Here is a 22,539-nt window from a genome sequence, read left to right on the forward strand (position 1 = left end):
TTAAGAGATCTTGACTTTTAAACACTGGGAAAGAATGAAGGAAAACACATTCAGTTCATTATGAAAATATTCAGGAAATATTAATTTTTCATATTAGTTAATTTTAAATAGAGCATTCCTCGAACCTCATGGGATCAGGAGCTAATTAAGGTTACTTGTAATTACTTTTAATCAAAATGCAATCATACGTCTTCACTTTATGGCATTTTGTAAAAGGAAAAACAGGGATTTCTTTTATTATTTTTTGTTTTTAAAGAGTTTGGTGACATAAACCAAATACATTAGTTTTCCACATCATCAGTCCTGCTCAAGAGCACATGACTGATACAGCTCTGGTATATGGTTGTCAGTTAGGATAGCAGAAATAGAACACTGTGCATATACGGGTGAAATATTGTGAAGCCTGTTATTAAAATTTTGCCATTAACTTACATAGCTAAACGTGGGGTCTTTATTTAAAATAAATAAATAAATAAATCAACCAACTCAAAACACAGGCCCTGCTTTGCAGGAACAGAAACATGTAATGACTGCTCAATAAAATGAAAACAGAAAATCCAGCTGACTGCTCAAAGCCTTATTTCTGTAGCTGGGGCCACAGAGTGGTTGATTAATTGGTTAAATATTTTGTAATATTATACTTCTGTGATGTTATCTCCCACCTTGAGAAATCTTTAAAAAAGTTCGAATACATGTCTACATGAGAACAACGACATCTACTTTCAAAATGAATCCACACCTTAGATGCAAATTATTACGCCATAAGTCTTCTTAAGAAAACAAAACAAAACAAAAAAACCCAACAAACCAAAATTGGAGAAAATGCAAAGATATCATTTGCAAATAGAAAAGGAAAATTAGACCATCTTATCCAGAGGCAGAGAAGTCTAACAGAGTGCCCTCTGATGTCTTACTTGATGGCATTTCAGTACCAGCGTAACAGGTATCAAGCCACTGGTCATATGTTCTCTACTCTTAAGACTAGACTTCTTCTTTGTAACTTTTGTAACAAAATATCTTCCATTCTTCAGGCCACAACCAAAAAAAACACCCAGAAAGCATCCCAACAATAAAGAGAATTTTGGACTAGGTCGCTGTATTCTTTTGCTGACAATTCTACAAACACAAAATCCACAAACATTTTACCAGTCTTTTCTACAGTTTTTGTTTTGATATCTTACCATTTTCTAGAGAAGGATTACATGGTCAGAAAAAAAACAAAACAAAACAAAACAACAGATGATCGCCAGTCTCTATATAGACAGTATAGAGGCTAGGACATCAGAGAGATTTTAGATCCAGTTTTGCAATCGAGAAGTTCATGCGAAGTTCCCTGCTATTTATAGCAGGGTCTTGCAGTGAGTCTAGCTATGGGTGATAAGGAATTAAGTGTCAAGTTACTGGTGGGAGAAGCAGCTCAATTAGTGCCTCAAATGGTTGCTACACTTTCACATTCTCTCTACCATAATGCACTTAAAATTATTAGAAGAGACAAATTGGATGACTCTACGACTCCTTTAATTTGGTATTTAAATTATTCAGCAAAAATCCATAAACATAATTTTCTGCCAGTTACAGCCACCTTCAAAAATACTTGTCACTTCCATCCTAACTGTTCCTGAGTTTTCTGTAATGTCTCTCCTAAGATACAGTACTGAGCAACAGAGAATCATAGTTGAATATATTGGCCATATAACAATGAATAAAGCATTTATTACAAGATTAACGGTGACAGGATTAAATTAGTTTGCCCATTTTTTTTAGCTTTGTTTTGATAGTAGTCTAGGCCTTAATCTGCTACCGTGATTCTCTGCTGAAAAACACACTTCAAAATGAACGTACAAACCTCATCTGGAGTACTGTGGCCAGTTCTGGAATCCTCAACATGAGAAGGATGTGGAGCTGTTGGAACTGACCCAGAGGAGGCTACAAGAATGATCAGAGGGCTGGAGCACCTCCCGTACAAGGTCAGGCTGAGAGAGTTGGGGTTGTTCGGCCCAGAGAAGAGAAGGCTCCAAGGAAACCTTATAGCGACCTTCCAGTACCTGAAGGGGCTACAAGAAAGCTGGGGAGGGACTGTTTACAAAGGCTTGTAGGGATAGGATGAGGGGCACTGGGTATAAACTGGAGAGGGGCAGGTTTAGACTAGACGTAAGGGAGAAATTCTTCACGATGAGAGTGGGGAGGCCCTGGTCCAGGTTGCCCAAGGAAGTTGTGGCTGCCCCATCCCTGCAGGTGTTCAAGGCCAGGTCGGATGGGGCTTTAGGCAACCTGGTCCATGGGAGGGGGGTTGGAACTAGATGAGCTTTAAGGTCCCTTCTAACTCAAACTATTCATGATTCTATGAAACAGTATTAAGTTGCCTTCTTGGGTTAAATCAATTCAAGACAAACTAAGCTAACAAACATAACAAAGGTCTTAGGACACTGTCTTTATAAATTAAGCACTTTCTTGGTGTTGATTTAGACAGCTGTTTTGTAACACATGTTTTGTAGTGACGCATCATAATTCATTAAACATCACAGATATTTCCTCCTAAAATACTATTCTGGTCTCTTCACAATCTGTGGCTTTACCAACATGTAATCATTTTGCTTTATCTATACACACCCTTCTGTTGTTTGCCAGAATAAACCATCTAGAGCTCAAATACTATGCTGTTTTCAATTTCATTTTTTCAAGAATCATGCCGTACATGAAGAGCTGTTCAGCTGGAAGCTACTTTGCCTCCCCAGAGAAGTCACAGCATAAACATTCACTGAACCCAGCACAGGAAAGAAACTCTCGTTATGTTTGATGTCTAAGAATGGAAAGTCTGCAGAAAAAAAGGAATCAAGTTTAAGAGATTGAATGCACTGAGCTTCTCTAGATGATTTGGAATCTCTTCTGAATTTCTTCAAATCAGGTACACTACAACATTCACTGTGTCCTTCAGGGATAAAGGGCACTAACGAAGAAGAAAATTATATACAGCAAGGAAGAGTAATTGTCAAACCAACTGCGGTGAGTTAGTCTGTTCTGTTATGGAAACCCTGTAAAGCATACACTGAAGACTTGAGCCTTGTCTCATAATCATGAACTCCCAATCAGACAGACAGTACCCATTGGTTAGGAAAACACTTTTGTCATTCTGCAAATAATTTATCACATGCAAATATTTCATCATAATGAGAGTAAACCACTTCTAGGCTACGGGTAATTGGAAACCGTATCGGACTAGAAATTGGATTCCTCCTTCAATGGCAAAGAAATGTGGAACTGCTGGGGAAAAACGTGCTTCAACAGGCAAACACATACGCTGGGCTGGCCTCTGTCATTTGCCCTCTTACAGTGTGATAGATGCAAATCTCCCTCTGTATCCCAAAGTACACAGTTGATTCACCCACAACAGACATATTTTTACTATGCTGCCTGAGAAAACTTAAGACCGAAGGGGCTGAGTAGATTTTTTGGCTGTGCCTTGTGGACCCTTCTTAGAAGCTGTCACCATGTTGCAGTCCCCAAGGCAATGGGACTTTTTCCTGTTTAAAAGGAGGTGTGGGGACTGATAATTAACAATGTAGACTCTTCTTTATATTCCTAAGCTTCTACCACCTTCTACCTAAATTAAGATCACATTCACTACTCTTAAAAACTAGGACAGCTCCATTTAGGCACAGCTTCATTAAAGGTTATGAAGCTCTGCCAATTTACATGGCAGAGAACTTGGCCTGTGGTTTGTTTAAAGGTTATAAGCTTTGCCTGCAAAGATTACAGTTCCATGTGGAATTCAGCTAGTCTTTAATTTATACAGCTGACTGTGTCAGCCAAAAGGTCTTTAATTTAGACTATCAATGAAACAGGACAAAGAAAATTTTAACCACATTCTTATATTCTTATATATTCCTAGGAAAGGAATTTTTATATTATGTTATTGTACTCTGAACCTATAAAATTCCATCTTTCTCCCCTGCTGCTATGAATGATTTTTGTTTAATATAAAGAGAAAAGAATACCTTTTTCCCCCAATTGTAAAAATAAAATAAAATAATACTTTATTTGCTGTACCATCCAATAACAGAATTTATAGTGTTGGTTGTCAGTGCAGAAACTGAATAAGCAACTGTTACCTTGATAAACTGATTTAGAATAATTAGTCAAAAGAAAGAGAACAGACCCAAGACAAGTTTCGCTAAGTCTGAGGATGGAAAAAAAACCTTTAAAAGCATCAGAAAATATTTACTTTGAAACAAGTGGCTTCTTATGTTAAATAACCAACGGTGAATATAAATGTAATTTCAAGTAAAAATTCCTTTTGATTTTTTTTTGTGATTGCACTTTCTTTGCTAACTAGGTACTTCATAAATATGACAATTGTTGCTGATGATTTTTCACAACACATGGCCAAGAGACACACACAATTTTAATGGAAAGAGCACGCAAAAGCTTTCTTAATGTTAATCCTTGCAGAAGGAAGAGGTTTATCCTTAAATACAATCTCCTTAAAGATGTTTGTGACAGCTGAGGAATTTATCTTCAATTCTTTTTGCCTGTGGTGCGCCACATTGCTATTTTTCCCATAGCAACATGCAAGAAGCAAACTAAGATGTCATATACATAATACAGAGATAAAAAATGACCCTATTTCCATGTCCATGTGATAAATGGAATGAAAGTTCAGTGAACACATATTTGCACATTAATTGAACTGCATGATTCTGTCCTGTTCAATCAAGTCACTACCGTATGTACCACAGGAAATTTTTCCCCAAGAATCATTAAACCTACTTTATCGCTCAAACACATACACATTTTCAGCTATTTATCTCCTTGCCTTGCCACAATAGAAAAAAAAGTTACCTCTGTGTATTCACACGACTGAAAACACATACACATGAATTTATATATTACTACATCACATTAATATGATGAGAATCTGAACTACGTGTCACTATTCACTGTAATAATCAGAGAACAAAGGTAATTGATCAACATTTGTAGCCTATAAATATTTAGGAGACATTCCAGCTTCGAAAATATTAAGTTTTCCCTTTGAAATTAAATTTCCTTTGGCGTATTTAATCATCAAGATCAATATGGCACATCTGCACTTCTGACAGTATGATACTCTCAAAATTCACAACAAAAGGACTGAAAAAAAAAGTGATCAATACAGTATCTTTAAAACCTTATCAAAACATGTTAAGATTCTCATATATAAGCAGTCAAAACCTATGGCATTTAGAAAGAAGACAGAAATAAACTAAGAAACAGAAACAATAAACAAAGTGCATCTTCACGTCAATACTAGCCCTTTGTGAGACTAGTTCATACTAATTTCTTTTGCCATCAAGTTACTCATGCACCTTGCTGAAACATACTCTGGAGTCCTGTCCAAACGGCTGCTGGGTTTTTTGGTGGTGGTGGTGGGTAGGGGGCTTCAGGAGCAGGTGCTGTCACAGGGATGGCAATTTCTAGATCCCTGGAGAAAAATTTCAGTTTCAGACTTACTGGTCTATATTGTTCTAAAGGGCCTTGGCAGAAGCTGTGTAGATCCGGATAACAACACTTCCCCTTTAATCGGCACACTTTCCAAACTACAATGAAATCCCAGTCCAAACAAAACGCCAGACTTATGTCACACTATGTTCCATGAAAAGCTTTAAAGTCCTGACCAAGGGGACTGAGTAGAATTTGAGTGACAGAAGGACAAGAGAGAAATGCAGGAAAACTTAACAAAGCAGACTTCAAAAGAAAGATAAAGACTAAAGAAAAAAAACCTAAACTGAAAGTTTCAAGAGAGAGAGACTTTATTGGGGAAGACTGCCATCTTTAAATGAACCAAATTTAGGTAACTGACATTGTTGATGGATGATTTTTTATACAAATATTAAAAAAAAAAAAATCCTAGTCTGAAACCTGTGTGGGCTATGGAGTCTCAGCTGCCAGAGTCACACATAAGAGTCTGGATGGAATAGTAATGATAAACATTTCAGTCAACAAACATTATGATCTTGTTTTGCAGTGGCTCTCTCCCAGAAGCACCACGAAGACCTTGGGTACTCCCTCAGACTGTCCTGTGACGGCTGAAAAAGCAGCTCATTTTTAAGAGTGTACAGAGCCAAGCTTTTGTCACTAGAACTGAGTAAAGAAAATTTATGTGACCACATCTTTGCCAAACTGGATGACAGCTAATGCCCGTTACTTCATTTAACAAAATACAAAACGAAGGCTGAAGTTCCAGTCATTTCTCTTATAAAAGCTCTTTTTAATGAACTATAATCAGTAAATTAGTCAGCTGGTTATGTCTGAAGTGATGTATTGCAAGATTTAACATATTTGGTTTTTAATGAAAGTTTGTAATTTCCTTTCATTATCTTATGTTGAACTATTTGCTTTTCAATAGTAGGGGCTTCTTCTCTATAAGTAGTCTCCAGACCATAAATTATATCTCCACAGTTTTGACATCATTTATTTTCATAGCATTATACGTGCCAACCTTTTGACTACTGAAGATCAAAAGAGTTGCTCTCCAGGCTCATATTTCACTATAGCTGTCATATTTTATGCAGCAAATTAGCCTTTACAGTAGCAGCTACAGCAAGACTGTCTCTCACACTGCAGAGCTTAAAAATTACTGTAGAGGATACATATTGAAGGAGCACGATACTATAAATTCATACCAGAGTAAAAAAATGGGTGAAAACTTCTTATCACTCCTTTTCAGCCGTTTTGTATAGTTTTTATGTATGTATACGGAACTAACATGGTTAAACCTCCTAACTATTAAAGGTAGCCAGGACTCTGCCATTGATAATAAAAGTTGGAGAGGAATCTAGCAAATACTAATGAAGGCAGGTATTTTAAGTGTTCAGAGGGAGATGCACTCAAATCACGTTCAAAGGTCACCTACCAGGCATGCTCTGCTATGAATTTTTTTTCTGCCACATTTGCAATGTCCATATTAACTTGTCAAGATAATTGCTACAGCTGGGAGTTCCCGTCACTGACAATCAAGAGTTTATTAGGTATCTGAAGACACAGGTAGGGTCTCAGCAGGATTTATATGTGACGCTGAATTACCCCTAGACACCTTTCAGTGGGAGTTCAGACCCTTACTCAGCTTCTCTGCTTATAACATACTTCTCAGTAGAAATTATTTGCAGGTAAACATCAAAATAACAGTTTCTGCAGAGTTATAACTGCTCAGATCTTAAACCCTGGCAAGTAAAAATTACTTTGACATAAAATTCTTGAATTTGCACTTCAAATTATCAATATTCTTAGTAGTAACATAATAAAAAAATTATCAACAACTGCAATTATCTAGTTTTAAAAACTGGTGATACTTATACACAATTTGTAACAGCTTATGACTCAGCCAGATTTGAAGGGATTTCAATGGATCAAGAAAAAAGGATTGACTTACTGTAATAATTATTTGATAAATTTTAAAGACCTGCTGCAAACTACAGAAATGGCAAAACCCTTAAAATAATCATCACTATATAGAAAAAAAATAAATTTAAAATAACATTAAAAATACAAATGCTTCATTGGTTATCATGATTGATCATTCAGTGCCTCATTCCTCTTCTACGGAAGAGACAATATACAGCTGGATAGGATTAACAACTCGTAGGTTCAATCAAATGCTTTGGCTGATGCAAAGTTTTGAGGCATCAGAAAAGGGAGACGCTATAATCCACTAATTCATTCATTCTGAAAAAACAATCTGAAAATAGAATGGAAATGTCTTCTGTCCTGAGCACACACTTACCCTGGAGTGAAGGCAGACGAGGTCCTTGCATGTTAAGTGTGCTTTGGAGAATAAAGTAGGGCACAGAGACTAGGAAGACTGAATGACATGTTTTTACCTACCACGTATTTTCAATACAATACCTGCAATTCATCCAAAGAGGATCAAAGTTTTCATGTTTCCCCAAATACAGTTTCCATTGGTATCATAGTTTTTGCACAGAAATAAATCAGACAGACAAGAGGATTTAAAAATTACTCATATACTAGTAAAAATAATTATGTCACCTAGGAAGAAAGCGCACTGCAGACTATGAAAGCGATAATAGTGGGACAACATGCATTGATAGTTCTGCTCTCTGTTTTACACACACTCTTTTACAAATGTTTTCAAAAATGAATTAGTTTACTTTGGTATTAAAAACTAGGAAAAACAGATAGTGTGGTCCTGCTAGCAATGAAACCCCATGGTTCTGCTCCAGACCTGCTCCACGGCTTTCTCCATTTCGCTCTAGCCATTTTATGTATTATCTATGTCAGTGTGTAAGACCTTTGAAATACTGTCTGTGTAACACATGCCTGTACAGCACCTGAAAGACCAGGATTCCAACTGGGGGCCACTAGGCATTAGTGCAATGCAAACAGACAATAATTCCAGCTGGTGCAAATGCTCTGAATGCCTTTCAGACCATATCTGCTTAAGACACCTTGCACATGCGTCTCTTGCATCATTCATACAAACATATTTCCATGGCACCGCAAGCGTAAATGATTTTTCATAAACATTTTACAAACAACAAAATAAATGGAAGCATTTTCTGTCCTGTCAGAGGCTTTTTCTCCTCTGTCCACCCCACACACAACAGCAAAAGGGCAACACATCTGCTGGCCTTTTCAGAAACATGCTGCTCGCTGGGTCTCACCTGTTCCTTCCATGCGAGGGAAGCGGAGGGCTTAGCAATGACATTTCCTGATAACTGAGGACCTTAGGGATTGCAGTATAAATCAGCCACAGTTTTGTTATTGTTAGAGCCATATTCTGCTTACTATTCTGAGGTTTTCGTCAAATTCTGATTTAGTAACCTCCTTGGCTTTGAGCTGATTTTGATTTCCAGTTTTATGGAGACATATCGGCAACCATTTCTTTATGAGATTGAAAAAGGCAGCCTTGTCATTACTCACATAAAGGCAGGTCTCAGAGAGCTTACACAAAGTTGTACTAAACTTGTATTTTCATTAGCATGGTCTCTAACTTCTCACAAGAAGCCAGCCTTGAACTTCACCATATAATATATTCAAATATTGGAAAGGAAAACAGGAATCGCTAGCAGCTTTCTGTTCTCTGTTTTGGTAACGACTTTTGTTTCAGAAAGAAGAAAATAAATGATGCTTTTCCCAACAAAGTTTTTTTTCATACTAGCAGCTAATTAGAGAGATGGACACTCTGGAAAAAGTCACAGTTTACTGTCTGAGTTGCCTTTTGAAGGGGACAACTGTATATTCAGAAAAGCGATAAAAGGACTAGACTGCCATGTACCTGCATTAGCTGAAGTCAGTAAACCTAAAAAAAAAAAGGTATTCCTCAAACTGTGTTGTTCCAGGCAATTACAGGAAAATGTTATTATAATATATTGTGTGTTATGACAATTTGCATAGTGTATGGCTGTATTCGAGAGTGCTCTCAGGTCCATTTTGTAATGGCAATAAGATGATCTGTTATATGTTTTATTGTGCAAGAAACCAGAGTATTATGATTAAAATCTTCACATCTGACTACATGCAGACAAGTTCTTCTTTTTTAAGATGCTTCTAACTTGCATATTTACAAGACTATGACACTGTGTAGGCAGATTTGGCAATTATTCACAGAAGGCTTCACTGCCTACAGCTCTGACTGTGTCACTATTTGCTGCCCCTTTGTGTTAAAAGATGGAAGAAAGGTCTTTGGATTACTTGACAGCTTCCTCTACATGTACTTCTTTCTCTACAGTTGGCATGTGGCAACAAGTATTTGGAAAAAGAAAAAAAAACACCTTGTTTGTACCATCCTAAAACATTCAACAGAAATACAAACATGCTAAGTTTTCATTCAGACTTGGTAAAATATTCAGTAAGGGAACCCAGCTATATAGAATAAGAAGAAAAAGAAGAAACAAATTTCAAGACTACTTGGATCAAAAGTTCAAGAATAACCAAATAGCCGTTCTAATAGAAAATGGGAGAAAGCAAACAGATATACTTTTTTTTAAAAAAAAAAAAAAAAGCAGGCTGGAGAGCTTATGACACAAGCACTACAGAGCAGCAAAGAACTGAGGAGCTTGAATGCGTTAAGATGTGACACAAAGGTAACATCAAGGTTATTTTGGCTTCTATCATTTTCAGAGCTGTTCACAAAAACCAGAGAGTTAAAAAAACCAAACTAAACCGACAAAAAAATCACAAGCCACCAGAACAAAAATCAGTCAAAGAAAACAAAACAATAACATCAGGCAAAACATGAGGTCACTATTCTCAAACTTGAGGGAATGCTTGTATGTCATCCACACTGTTATTAAGGCATGTTAGCCTCAAAAAACACCAAGGCTTTACTTTGTTATGCCTAATATACAGTGCACGATAAAGGTTCCGGGAAGAAATCTTGGGAAGTTTACCATTACGTCAAAACATCCATTTCCCTCAAGCTGAATATTGACTCTAATGCAAAGACTCAGCAACCAGTTCCACTTGCTTGTTATTCTTGTGAGATTTTCCACAGAATTCACTGAACTATTTACAAACACTACTACCCTGATTAAGGAAAGCACTTAATTATTCTTTACTCTGAAATAGGATTTTTTCCTGTACTGGGGGACTCTGGCATTTCTTCTGAGTATTTTCATGAATGGGAGAAACAGCGCCTAATGGTAACTTCTTACAAACAGACTTGTGCCTACTGAGCCCATGGGCTGAAGCACAAAAGCCAGTTGATAAGCTTTTTTTAAAGAACACTGAATATTTAACTCATAAGGTTTTCAAATGGTAAAACTGTTGCCAAAAAAAGCATACGGGAATGTTTTTCAAATATATGAGAAAACAGACATCATAGGAGAGAAAAATTTATATTAGTGCCTGTGCAGTGACACATCTAAGTGCAAAAAAATCCCATTAAATAATAAGAAAGTGGAAGTGACTACTTATTAGTGGACTTTATTGATATAGGAGCAACAGACATCTGAAGCAGTGCAACAGTGAAAAATCAGGTACAAATCCTACCCCCTGAACCCTCTGAGACAAGCCAAGTATGCAATCGAATCAGACCAGCAAAACTGAACAGTAATATTGGCCATAATCTAAGTAAAAATACATTATGTCATTCTTTTACAGAATGCAAGTGAACTTGTGTCCTTGTTCTTTAAAATAACTAGCACGGTTTATCTATTCTATTTAATAATGCAATTTAATTTACCAAAGGTCCATATTAAAAATTTATCTGACTACAGCAGTTACAGTCACCTAGACATTTTGTCATAGTTAAACATTAGCTTTGGAGTACATCACAAATTCCCTGCTGTGAGTCCAAGCCCCATTTCATATAGAAACACTCTGAGCTTCCAATTGACATTACATTTAAATGAATCAGTAACTGTGCACTGAATAAAAATATCTCTCAGTTATTAAAAGTGTAGCAACTTATTCAACAGCAGTGTTCAAAAGAGACAAATGCAGTATAACATGCTAGTGGTCACAAAGGACTGCCATTTTTGCTTTAGCAATCAGTTATTCAACATATACTCCAATAATCGTATTTTCACTGCTAAGAATAGTGTTAGATCCATTCAGACCACGCAAAGTCCTTGCACACAAGTAGAAAAGCTGAAAAAAATAAATGTGAATCCAAAATGACGAATCTAAGCTATAGCAGTATCAAGTATCCAATGCAGGCAGCATGCCGTACACAATACCATTCCAGAATTTACCAAGATTTCAACTAGTAGTGTTCTGTCACAAAACTCAACTTTTCTCTCACACCCCAGGGTGTCCAAACAGTTCGTGTCATATGGTTTCAAATAAACAAGGCAAGCTTAGATAGGGCCTTGGAGGGAATGTATTTCAACCACCAGAACCAACTTTGAAGCAGATACTGTACCTTTTTTGCTGTCAAGTAAAGTAGAAGAATTGAAGGGTGTAGTGAAAAGGTCAGATAGCCACCTTCTATACTATAATACATACTTAACAAATCTCTGAGTTACGTGGATTCGATGCCAAGGAAGTCTTCAGCAAGACTTACATAATGATAAAACTTTCCTAGGAACACTTTATCATTGTTAGAAGAAGACAAGAATTCCAACTATTGGCTCATTGAATACCAGAAGCGGCCCAAGGGCCTTAAAGTCTCTTAAATTTTCAGCCCCAAATTGTGAGAAAGGAAGCCCCTGCTACCAAAACCACAGACAGCAACTTAACATTCCACTGGTATTAGACAAGATCTCCTACCTCAACTTTGCTGGCAGCCGGCGTTGTCAAAACCTGAAAATTACAGGGAAAATGCATTAGTATTGATTCAACAAAATAGAAGTGGGATTAATTTGCTTTTGAGGTAACTGACATCAATTGGTTGTTATGGCTTGAGGGAATGGAACTGAAGAGAACTCTTTCACACTGTGAGGAGACTATTCACCTCTGGCACATCAGAAGGCAAAACCAGGCATAAATTAAGAGTACAGAACTATTCAGAAATATTGAGTAAAAGTTTAGGAAACATACCAAAACAGAATAGGAAAAATATTTTTATGTTTTTTCTGATTTGTAATCTGTTTCTCAACAGAAACGAAGAGTATCGCAACTATAAGCTATTCTAACATCTCAAGACAATTACCAGGATATGCTTTGGAAAAAAGAGGCAGCTTTAGTTTTGTGATGCTAGAAGCAACAGAGAGTTTGAAGAACACATTCCACATTAACTGTGATGAAGAAGGGTTCAGCAGCTTCTTCTCACTGGTGCCAAACAGTGTGGGGTGTGAGTGTCCAGGTTTTGGCTGGGGCCCCGGGGGAGGAGGTCGGGCTTAGCTCCAGTCCTGACTTAGAGCAACCAAGGCTGTACTTAGCACAAATGTACTTGTCTTCTGGAAAGCTGTAGAACTGCAGCAACTATTTCTCTCTGCCAATCAAGGAGTTAAACTGAACTTTTCACCTCTCTCACTTTAGACACTAAACCATAACTAAGTCAATGACTATCACAATCTTGCACAAAATTCAGTTCAGGCAAGATAGACATGATTGTCATTTATATTAAAGTAACTTCAGTTCAGAGACCTTAAATAGACATAGATATAATTTAATATTACAGGTCAAATAACACACATAAAGTTAATAAAGTGTTATTGGATGGTGAAGGCTGTTAAACTGTGTCTGTACAACAATCTTTGTTAGAACTTCATGTCACAACATTGTCAGAACTTTACTAGTCTGAAAACCCTTTAATAATCTCCTCAAGAATTTAAGACTGACACTTGGCTATAATTCTGTCTACATGAGAACAGATCTTTCTTCATATTGGCACAAACAATCACTTTTTGGAGACAGCACCAACTCTCCCCAGCTTTTGGGAGTAGGACGGGGAGTGACCAACCGTGACTCAGTCTGAGGGGAAGGGAAGGAGAGCACTGTGTTTATTGAATGGAGCTCAGTCTGCATAGCAAAAAAGACAATTTGTGTGCAAAGCTGCTGTTCAATGGAAGACATCTGTGGATTCATCAAAAACTTATTTCAAAGGAATGTAGGAATGGAAATGAACTCCTGTCACATCACAACAAGGTACCTGCAATCACAAACAGTTATTTCATTTACCCTGATTCAAAACCGGATTTAGCTCTATTTGAAATGTGTATCTTTTGTCACTAATAAGATTTTTGAAGGCTGTTCAAGAATTTCTCTCAGACAAGCAGAAGCGGCCTTATTTAAATTCCATTTATTTACAAACAATCTATTGCCTTTTTTACTATTCCTCTTCATCAAGATTCTTTAGCATTAGCAGTTATTTTTCCTCTCCAACACAAACCTTACTGGAAGTCACCACATCCACTCTCTGCTAACACTCCATTAGGCTTAATGTGCCACTCTATCCGAGTCCCCTCACAAGAAGGTCTTTCCACCGACAAACTCAGTAGACCTCCACTTATTTCGATTTAATTACGTATTTCTTGGAGGCAAATGACTAAAAAAGTATATTGCAGAGGATATACCCAAACCCTAGCTTTGCTTAAATCAGCAAAATTTGGAGTGGAGATTTCTGAAGCTCTCATAAATGCTACCGTAACCTATCATTCAGAGGTGACTAGTTCTCTCTATCAACTATGCAAGTAACGTGAATATAACTTAACAATCTGACTATGCCAATCAATGACTCGCTAATTACTCTTCTATTTTAATAATTACACCTTGTATGTCCAAAGGCAGTATTTCTCTTTTCTACAGCTATATCTTCCTGTCACTTTATACCCATCCAGCATTCAGCTGGACCACTTGATACATTATGCTCACATCTTTCTTCTCCAAGTTATTCTCTCATAAATCCCTGTTCAGCAGTGGAATTCCGGTTAGTCGTAGAAGAATGACCTTTTACTTGGTATTACTAACATGGATTCACTTTTATTTCAATCTGCTGGACTATCTATCTCTTCCTGGATAACATACCAGGCTCTTCTATATTAGCAATTCCTCCCAGCTTTACATTTTTATCAAATTTCATTAGCATGTTCTTACGCCAAGCATACTAATGAAAAATTATCAAATGAAACTACAAATAATTCAATACAGTGAAGCTGCTAGGAAAAGCATTATTTTGAGCAATGCAGTACCATGTTGTACCCGAACAGCAGAGCATGTTACCAGGCAGTCGCACCAGGGTTATGTTAGTGAAATACTTCTCCAGCCCTACCTATACAATTGAGAAAGCTGCACTGTATCCAGGCTGGACACAGGGATCTGAACATATCCTGAGATATTTCCAAACACTCTGTGAAGTGATTCCTATACCAGAGGGACTATGATCTTGAACAGTCTACTCATCACCATAAAAATGGAGACAGAGATGGAGTGTTTCTATTTAAAACAATGACCTTCCTCATGCAAACGCTTAATTAATAAACAGTAAAACACATTAATTTAATATTATAGGTCAAATAACACTCATGAAATTAATGAGCAGACTGTTGTTAGTCCATGAAGACTTGACAATTATATAAAAGTTTTAATAGATTATATACCTTAATGTAGTGAATTACCATAGTATTTGTATAGCTGATTTCTTCCTCCTCTTCACCCCTATAGACCCTTCCCTAAGCTCTTGAAACCTATAATTTCTAAACCAGAAGCCATATCTTCCATCATGTTTGAGAAGTCAGCAGGTGAAAGAATAGTATAAAGTGTATGATGAAGAGCAGCAGTTTTGAAGACATTCTTTGCTGTGGGCTTCTACAAAAACATCTGTATGTCACAGAGTGATTGCTCTATTAAATCCTCCGGGAAGGTATTGCCAGATATCAAGCTCCTTAAGCAGTGCACCCACAGAGATCTGTAGCCAAGTCACCCAAAACACAAAACCAATTTATTCACCCTCATTGTGGGCAGTCAAGTAACTATAATTATGTCTTGACAACAAGCTCATCATTACAGAAGCAGAGGAGTGGGGAGAAGCCAAGGGGAGGAGCAGAGAGCAAGAAGTGGGGTGCAGAGAACGTCCCTGTCATCACCTGATCTTGGTTTTCAGGGCTGGTGGCTTTCTTTATAGACCATCCAACCTGCAACAGCCTGCAGTTCTTGCCAATGATTTGTATGAAGCAAAGACATTCTTTTGCTGTCTCTCGCTGCCCCCCTGACATTTTATGGATTAGTTAAGAACACAGCAATTTCATCAAGAGAAATCACAGCTTAGGTGAGGGATTTCTGTCTTTCTCACAATAATCCCTCTGTGACATAAAAAACCCATAGGTTTATGTCACTTTCTCATGGAAGGTGCAATTTATTTTTCTTGTATTAGAAGCTATACATGACTGACAGAAAACATCCTTAAAAATGGCTTTTTTGCTACTTGTGAAAGTAGCTCTCAATTCAGAACTTCCCAGTCTACAAAAGGAGCCCTGTGAAAGCTGACAAAAATGTAGGTATGGTGATAACACTGCAAATACAGTAAACAGTCTTTTAAACAATGTTTACTGGTTTTAGCATTTAGAAAGGTCTTATCTTGAGGTGCATGCATACATAGTTCCTACTCTTCAGAATTAATTAAAAGGACATTATTTGCCATTCTAGAACTGTATCTAAATGGTTGCTGTTTGTTATGTATCTCAAGCCAGCACCTTACCACAAAGAAATAAAGGAATACTTCGGAGTGAAGGAATCCCCTGAAAGGTGAAACTGGGAAGTTCATTTAATGTCAATTTTATATTAAATATATGTGAAATTTGCTGCAGAAAAGCTAAAAGGGACATGTTATAAGCAAGGATTCTCCAGTATCCCGTACTTTAAAGTCAGTAACCATTACACTGAACTGTCTCATCTCATCAACATGTGAAGCTGTTTTTCTAGAGCAGATATTTTCTTCTTAATTTTCTCAGCTTTTCATATCAGCCCGAATCCTGTACATTTTAAAAGACATAGTTTTCACCTTTAATATCTTTCCACCTTCCTAGCTTCCTGCGGAATGAGAGAAGGGTTATTTCAGTCCCATCCAGAAGGGAAAATGAATGGAAGTCTTTCACTGTCTGCTCATGTTTAGCCCATCTTGCCTCACACGAGCCATGCATACATGCTGTGTTGCAAGAACAAGCGTTCAAAGAGCTGCAACCTAAGGTCCTGCAGTTCAGTGAGTATAATTTCCGTGCTTAACTGTGAATATCATCCATTCCCAAAGCATGATTAAAAAACCAAAAATGCTGCAAATAATCATTACAACAAATTTAAGAAAACCACCTGCTGTACTTCGGGCTTTAGAAATTCTCTTAGAATATTAGGCAAAGAGAATTTTGAGAATGAATAAAATATATAAACCTAGGGGGAAAAAAAACCCAAGCTAGATTGAAATTGTCCATGACAAGATGGAATTGTTTTATTTCTTTTTCTTCCATCACTGATGTTAATACTTTGACCTGAGAGCTGTTTCCTTCAACAGACAGATATTATACAAAGTAATTTTATTAGAATACAACTTTTGATGTATGTAAACCACCTCTCATGTTCTTGTCGGGCTGTTAGAAGACAAACATGAGCATCACTCATGTCCTACAGCATGACTAAACTTTTGTGTATCAATGAGTTGTGGTGAATATCTCAAGATCAAAGTGGAGACTGTGACAGGCGTCGTTCTGCAGGGGTTGGCATTGGGATCAATGTTAAGATCTTTGTCACAGATGCCTGCAGCTGGGAGAGCCACCGTATCCGGGGCTGCATCCAAAGTAGTGGGACCAGCAGAGCAACGGAGGGAATTCTGCCTCTCTGCTCTGCTCTTGTCAGACCTCACCTGCAGCCCTGCGTCCAGGTCTGGAGTCCTCAGCACAGGAAGGACATGGAGCTGTTGGAGCGAGTCCAGAGGAGGCCATAAAGATGATCAGAGGCCGGGAGCATCTCCCATACAAGGAAAGGCTAAGAGAGCTGGGCTTGTTTAGCATAGAGAAGAGAAGGCTCTAGGGAGACCTTACAGCAAGCAGCTTTCCAATACTTAAAGGGGGCATACAGAAAATCTGGGGAGGGGCTCTTTGTCAAAGATGAGGAAGGGCATTTTTAAGTTAAAGGAGAGGAGATTGAGATGACATCTTAGGAAGAAATGTTTCCCTGTAAGGATGGTGAGGCAATAGCACAGCTTGCCCAGAGAAATCGTGAATGCTCCATCCCTGGAGGTGTTCAAGGTAAGGCTGGTGGAAGGCTTTGATCAGCCTGATCCAGTGGCACATGCCCCTGCCCATGGCGGGGGCATTGGAACTAAATGATCTTTAAGATCCCTTCCAACAAAATTATTCTATGAATCAAAGTTTAATTTCTTTTTAGAAATAGTTTCATTTCATAGACATAAGACCCCTGACCAACAAACAACTGTGGAAGAGACTGCATCATGCTCTTTCACAGATAACCAACACCTCCACTGCTTAAACAGTCCCGAAAATTCTGCAGTAAACACACCTCCAAGATAACCACTTAAAGTTTGTGCTGACAGGGAGATCATGGTCAGAAATTCAACAAGGTTTTGTGAAGGGTTTGGAATTCATGTGAACAAATGTGAAACACTACTTTCAAATGTTTGTCTCGCTGAGCTTAGGCAGTTTAAAAAACTACAGTTTGATAATCGCCACGCTGCAACCTTTTATTAATTTCTGAATCTATTTGTGTTTGAGACAGCCCAAAGATAGATTGCCCATTGTTTTTTCCCCCTTTTTCCTTTGCCTAAAGAAGTCCCTAGCATGTCTCCTAAGGATTCAGAACATATTTCTGATTGTGATTCACAGTCCATGCCACTGAACAGAATTTGAGCTACTGGGGCTGTTTTGTGACAGGTGGGAGAAGAAACCAGCCGTAAGCTGAGTATTCTTCCCTACCCCTGCACTCCATTAGAAGAACAATTACCAGCAATATCCCTGGTTCACTGTGATAAAAAAAAACAGCAGTGAAACAGGAGGAAAAAAAAGAAAAAACACCAAACCAACTGACAAACCTACCCCTTTACTAATATCACAATGTAATGCCTGATGCTTTGCATTGACCAAAATTAAAAAAAAATCATAAGCAAAACTATGTTGCAATACTTTACTTCCTAAAGCACTATGCCTATGAAATGCGATATTCTAACATATCTGGTCAAATTCAGTGAAGTAATAAAGAAAGCCATAAATCTAAATGGCTCTTTTAACACATTTAAATATCTTCTTCATAAGCATGCAAAAATATGCATGCAAGAGATATCACCTTATTGCTAAGTCAGTTATGATTCATTGATTTTCACTCACTTTCTTCTTGTTTTCTAAAGAAATGCTGGATAACAAGTAAAATTCACTTTTACATTCACATTCCTTAGACTACTGAGAAACACTGCACAACCAGTTCTAAATCTCATTCTTAATGGCCCCAACAGTGGCTGAGCATCAGGAAGGTGGAACTTGATCCAAAAATGTTAATACAGGTACATTGTTTTTTTTATTTGTGTTCTTAATATTGTGCTAATTAATCCTCAAATAAGGCTACATTTTTAAAAAGCTAAAATTTAATTTTAAAAAGTCATCTGTCAATTGAGCTAGAAAAAGAAATATTTGTGCATGTGCATATCCACACACAGAAGGCATAAACATTGTAAAGTCAAATAGGGCTGATGGCAAGTGAGGCTGTGCTGGGCACTGAAGAATCATTAGTGCCCTCAGGTTTTGCCCAAACTGGGACTGCTGCTGAGTGAGCTGCTCATGGCTTCATGGCAGTGATGTCTTTCAGCCTACAGTCCCACTGACATTTTACACTACTGAGAAGCTCTCCTAAGGCAAGTAGTTATCAACATTCTCCTCTTCCCTTGGCCATTTTTCCTCTGCCTGCATCCTGCCTCCTTAACCCCAAATAATTGTTCTGCTTGAACATTTTGGAATATTGTTTAGCTATATACTAAACTGGGCAAGAAACTCACTTGACTTAAAGCTAGCAAATTCCTCAGCCTCACAGAAGCTGTGTGAACAAAATGCTCTTCTTCAGCACTTGCTCCTGAAAGCACATTGGAGAAGTTACTTGAATATACTGCAGGGCCAATGCTCTTGGTCTTCCAAAACACGAAATTCTATCTATGGCTGTCACATGTGATTGACCATTAAAAAAACCCAATATATTGAAGACTTACATGTGTGGAATACTCTGAATGGAGAACAGGTGGAATCAAGACTCATATTCCATAGATATGTATCTTTTATTACATTTTGCTTAGTTTACTTGTTGCTATGGTCAACAGCATTAGATCACTCTAAATTTATGGAAACTCAATTAATATACAGGCAATGATTTTAGCAGCTGGTTGAAAGTATATCTGCCTTTAACTACATCATAGTACTCGTGATGCTCAGTTGATACTGGCTGTTTTAGATCTCTCAACTAAACCTGCTGTGAAAACAGTATGGAAAATCATGGATAATTCTCTTAACGTGTGAAGCCTCTTTCAGTAACAGTGTCTTTTTTAAAAAAAAATCAGTAGGGTAATCATAGAACAGTTTGGGTTGGAAAGGACCTTAGAGCCCATCCAGTTCCACCACCAACACCCCCACACACACACCATGGGCAGAGACACCTCTCACTGGATCAGGTTGCTCCAAGCTTCATCCAACCTGGACTTGAAAACCTTCAGGGATGGAGCACCCACATCCTCTTTCAGCTTAAATCTGTGTAAACTCTGCCAAATAAGTAAAGAAACAGAAAACAAGCCCCCAAACATCTGCTTTAACTAATATTTACTATGTTCTTCACGAAATATGCTGCATATTTGCACATCTCTTACAAAGCTGTTTGAAAATGACACGAGTTTCTCTTTGAAATTTGAACTCACTTTTACAAAGAAACCTGCACTGGAGAGAACATGAAGAATGGTTCCTCTTTAATAAAAATAAATCCCTTTACCCTTATAATAAGAGAAAATGCCAGGGCTTAATAAGGTAGCCATAAAAAACACAAAGTTTTTGCTAGCACTGAAAATGTGTTGGCTGTCCTTCTAAGATTAAACCTGAGCCTACTTTATCTATACCTTTAACAAAATATCCACAAATACTGCTGCATTATAACCCATGATAAACTTTACAATTTCTGTAAGTTAACCAAAACTACGCTTTCAGACTTCTTAGGTAGTGGAAGCTTATGAAAAATCCAGAGTGCAACTACAATAAACCATATCTGAAATCCAAGGTAAACACAGTATTTTCAAATGAATTGTTAAGCCAATCCAGCTTTTCCATAGGTTCTGGTAAAAATTATATTAATGCTATCTGCTTCCTTCCTTAGCTTAACCCGAAGAAAATTAACTTGAATATAAGTATAAACACAAAAATCTCTGGTGATTATTTTTCATGTCTCAAGAATTCTATAGGGCTATAGAGTACTGAGGCAAGAGGACAGCACGAAAAGCTAGCTATGAAACAATTCCCTTTCCATCCCTGCCTCACAACAGCTCGGCAGTGCTACTAGCACTATTCATTTCACCTAGGAGCAATAAACTCAAATTTTTTGGAATGTCCACATTATGCCAGAATAATATAAAAATAGATGACGAAGCAAAAAAAGGCAATAGATTTAGCTCCAGCATCCTGCAGTAGCTTCCATAATTGCACAGCTAGCTCATTATAGCAAGTCAGTCTCTTGAGCCTGCCATGTCCCAGTTAAACGACAGTAATAGAAAGCAGCTGTATGAGGACATTAGGTCAGCAGAATCATTAGCCCCTAAAATTGCATCACCATCACTCCTCTTTGGCACTGAGGCTTTCACACATCATCAGGCTCCTAAACAGGAGGTCAAACATTATGATGAACTTAACCCAATAACTCCATTAACAATGAACTGCTGCTCAAAGCTCCAAAGAAGTCCACATCTCCAGAAACTTTAAGGATTTTAATGGATTTCAACCGCCTCCCTGCGCCCTCACTTCCTCTGCTCCTGGGGCAGCTATGGAAACCTAGTAAGCTGACTAAGAAAATGCCAGTCCTCAGGGGAATGCCTCGGTACCCTTTGTTTCCTTGAGGTTTGTCATGTAAGAAACAAGAAATGTCTCTGTTGGGATAAGACAAATTGTGCAAAAATGCTGTGGCAGTGATATACTCTGAATGTCACAAGTTCAGACCATGGGAAGGTGAGCTTGCTTCTCATGCTGTGAGAAGCAGGAGGCATATGAGGGAGTTTCTGTACCTGCGGTGCCCTCAGGATGTGCATCTGAGGGATGGGGTGGCAGGTATCATCGGAGCTGGGGGATAAGAGATTCCACAGGTGGTTCAAACTGCCAGCCCCAGGCAAGCACTGGCCACCGGTGTCAGAGAGTAGGATGGGTCTGAGCCCCTCAACCTCCAGCTGTGGGGGTAACTTGGTATGATCTGAAGTTAGCCCAGCAGAGGTCCCCTCTGAAGTAAATTCTCTTATGAATATAGTATCCTTACTGAGAACACCAGTCAAATCCTTGCCAGTTAACATCTTAAAGTGAATAGTGTGAAATACATTTGTGGTTTTCAGAGACAATAACAGAAAGCAGCACAAAATACATGGGCCAGATCCTTAGGTGACAGACATCAGCATGGATGTAGCCAGTTCAGCTTTGCCAGTTTCTATGCTTTTAAGAACTGGCCTAGTACGTACATAAATGCCCAAATTCCAGAGGGATGTGGTGCCTCTTACATAATTTATACAGCTGTGCTTCGGGTCTGTGAGGCACAGAAATGAAGACAAAGATCTTTGTCAATGCTCACATGTATTCCGATTAAAAAGGAGGCCTGTGAAATTAGTCAAGGTTTTCTAAAGCGTGGCTGCTCATTTCCACCTTTTACAGGGGTGAGTCAAAGTGTCCCCAGCGTGCCAAACATTTCTGCAGCGCCTCAGTAAAGCGAGGGCCCTGCCCTTCTGGTCGTGATGAGTTTCAGTCAGAAAAGCAACAACCCTTCTATCAATGTCAAAGACTAAATAAGTTTGACTATATGCTGATGTTCTTCAAATTGTTTCTACTAGCAATAGTTCTGGATGGTTTGTTTTGGGGAAATTAATGATGATACACCAAGGTCGTTGCACCTCCGCTGTAGTGAACAGATGTTAACATATTAGTGCCACCTTCCCATGCT

General features: G+C 38.0%; 2 protein-coding genes across 3 annotated transcripts in view; both read right to left on the reverse strand.

Annotated features, from left to right (window-relative positions):
- The window catches only part of RBFOX1 (RNA binding fox-1 homolog 1), an 862,353-nt gene extending 850,127 nt beyond the window's left edge, over positions 1 to 12,226 (reverse strand). Inside the window, exon 1 of one of the 2 annotated variants that reach the window (XM_069870215.1) lies at positions 12,211 to 12,226. The gene's annotated coding sequence lies outside the window, so the exon portion shown is untranslated. The remainder of the gene's footprint in view (positions 1 to 12,210) is intronic. The other variant, XM_069870214.1, reaches the window with a different exon arrangement.
- Positions 1 to 22,539, reverse strand: part of KATNIP (katanin interacting protein) — a 519,483-nt gene that overhangs the window by 32,158 nt on the left and 464,786 nt on the right. The window lies entirely within an intron of this gene.

The sequence above is a fragment of the Phaenicophaeus curvirostris genome, chromosome 16 (assembly GCF_032191515.1).
Source record: "Phaenicophaeus curvirostris isolate KB17595 chromosome 16, BPBGC_Pcur_1.0, whole genome shotgun sequence".
NCBI classification, from domain to species: Eukaryota; Metazoa; Chordata; class Aves; order Cuculiformes; family Cuculidae; genus Phaenicophaeus; species Phaenicophaeus curvirostris.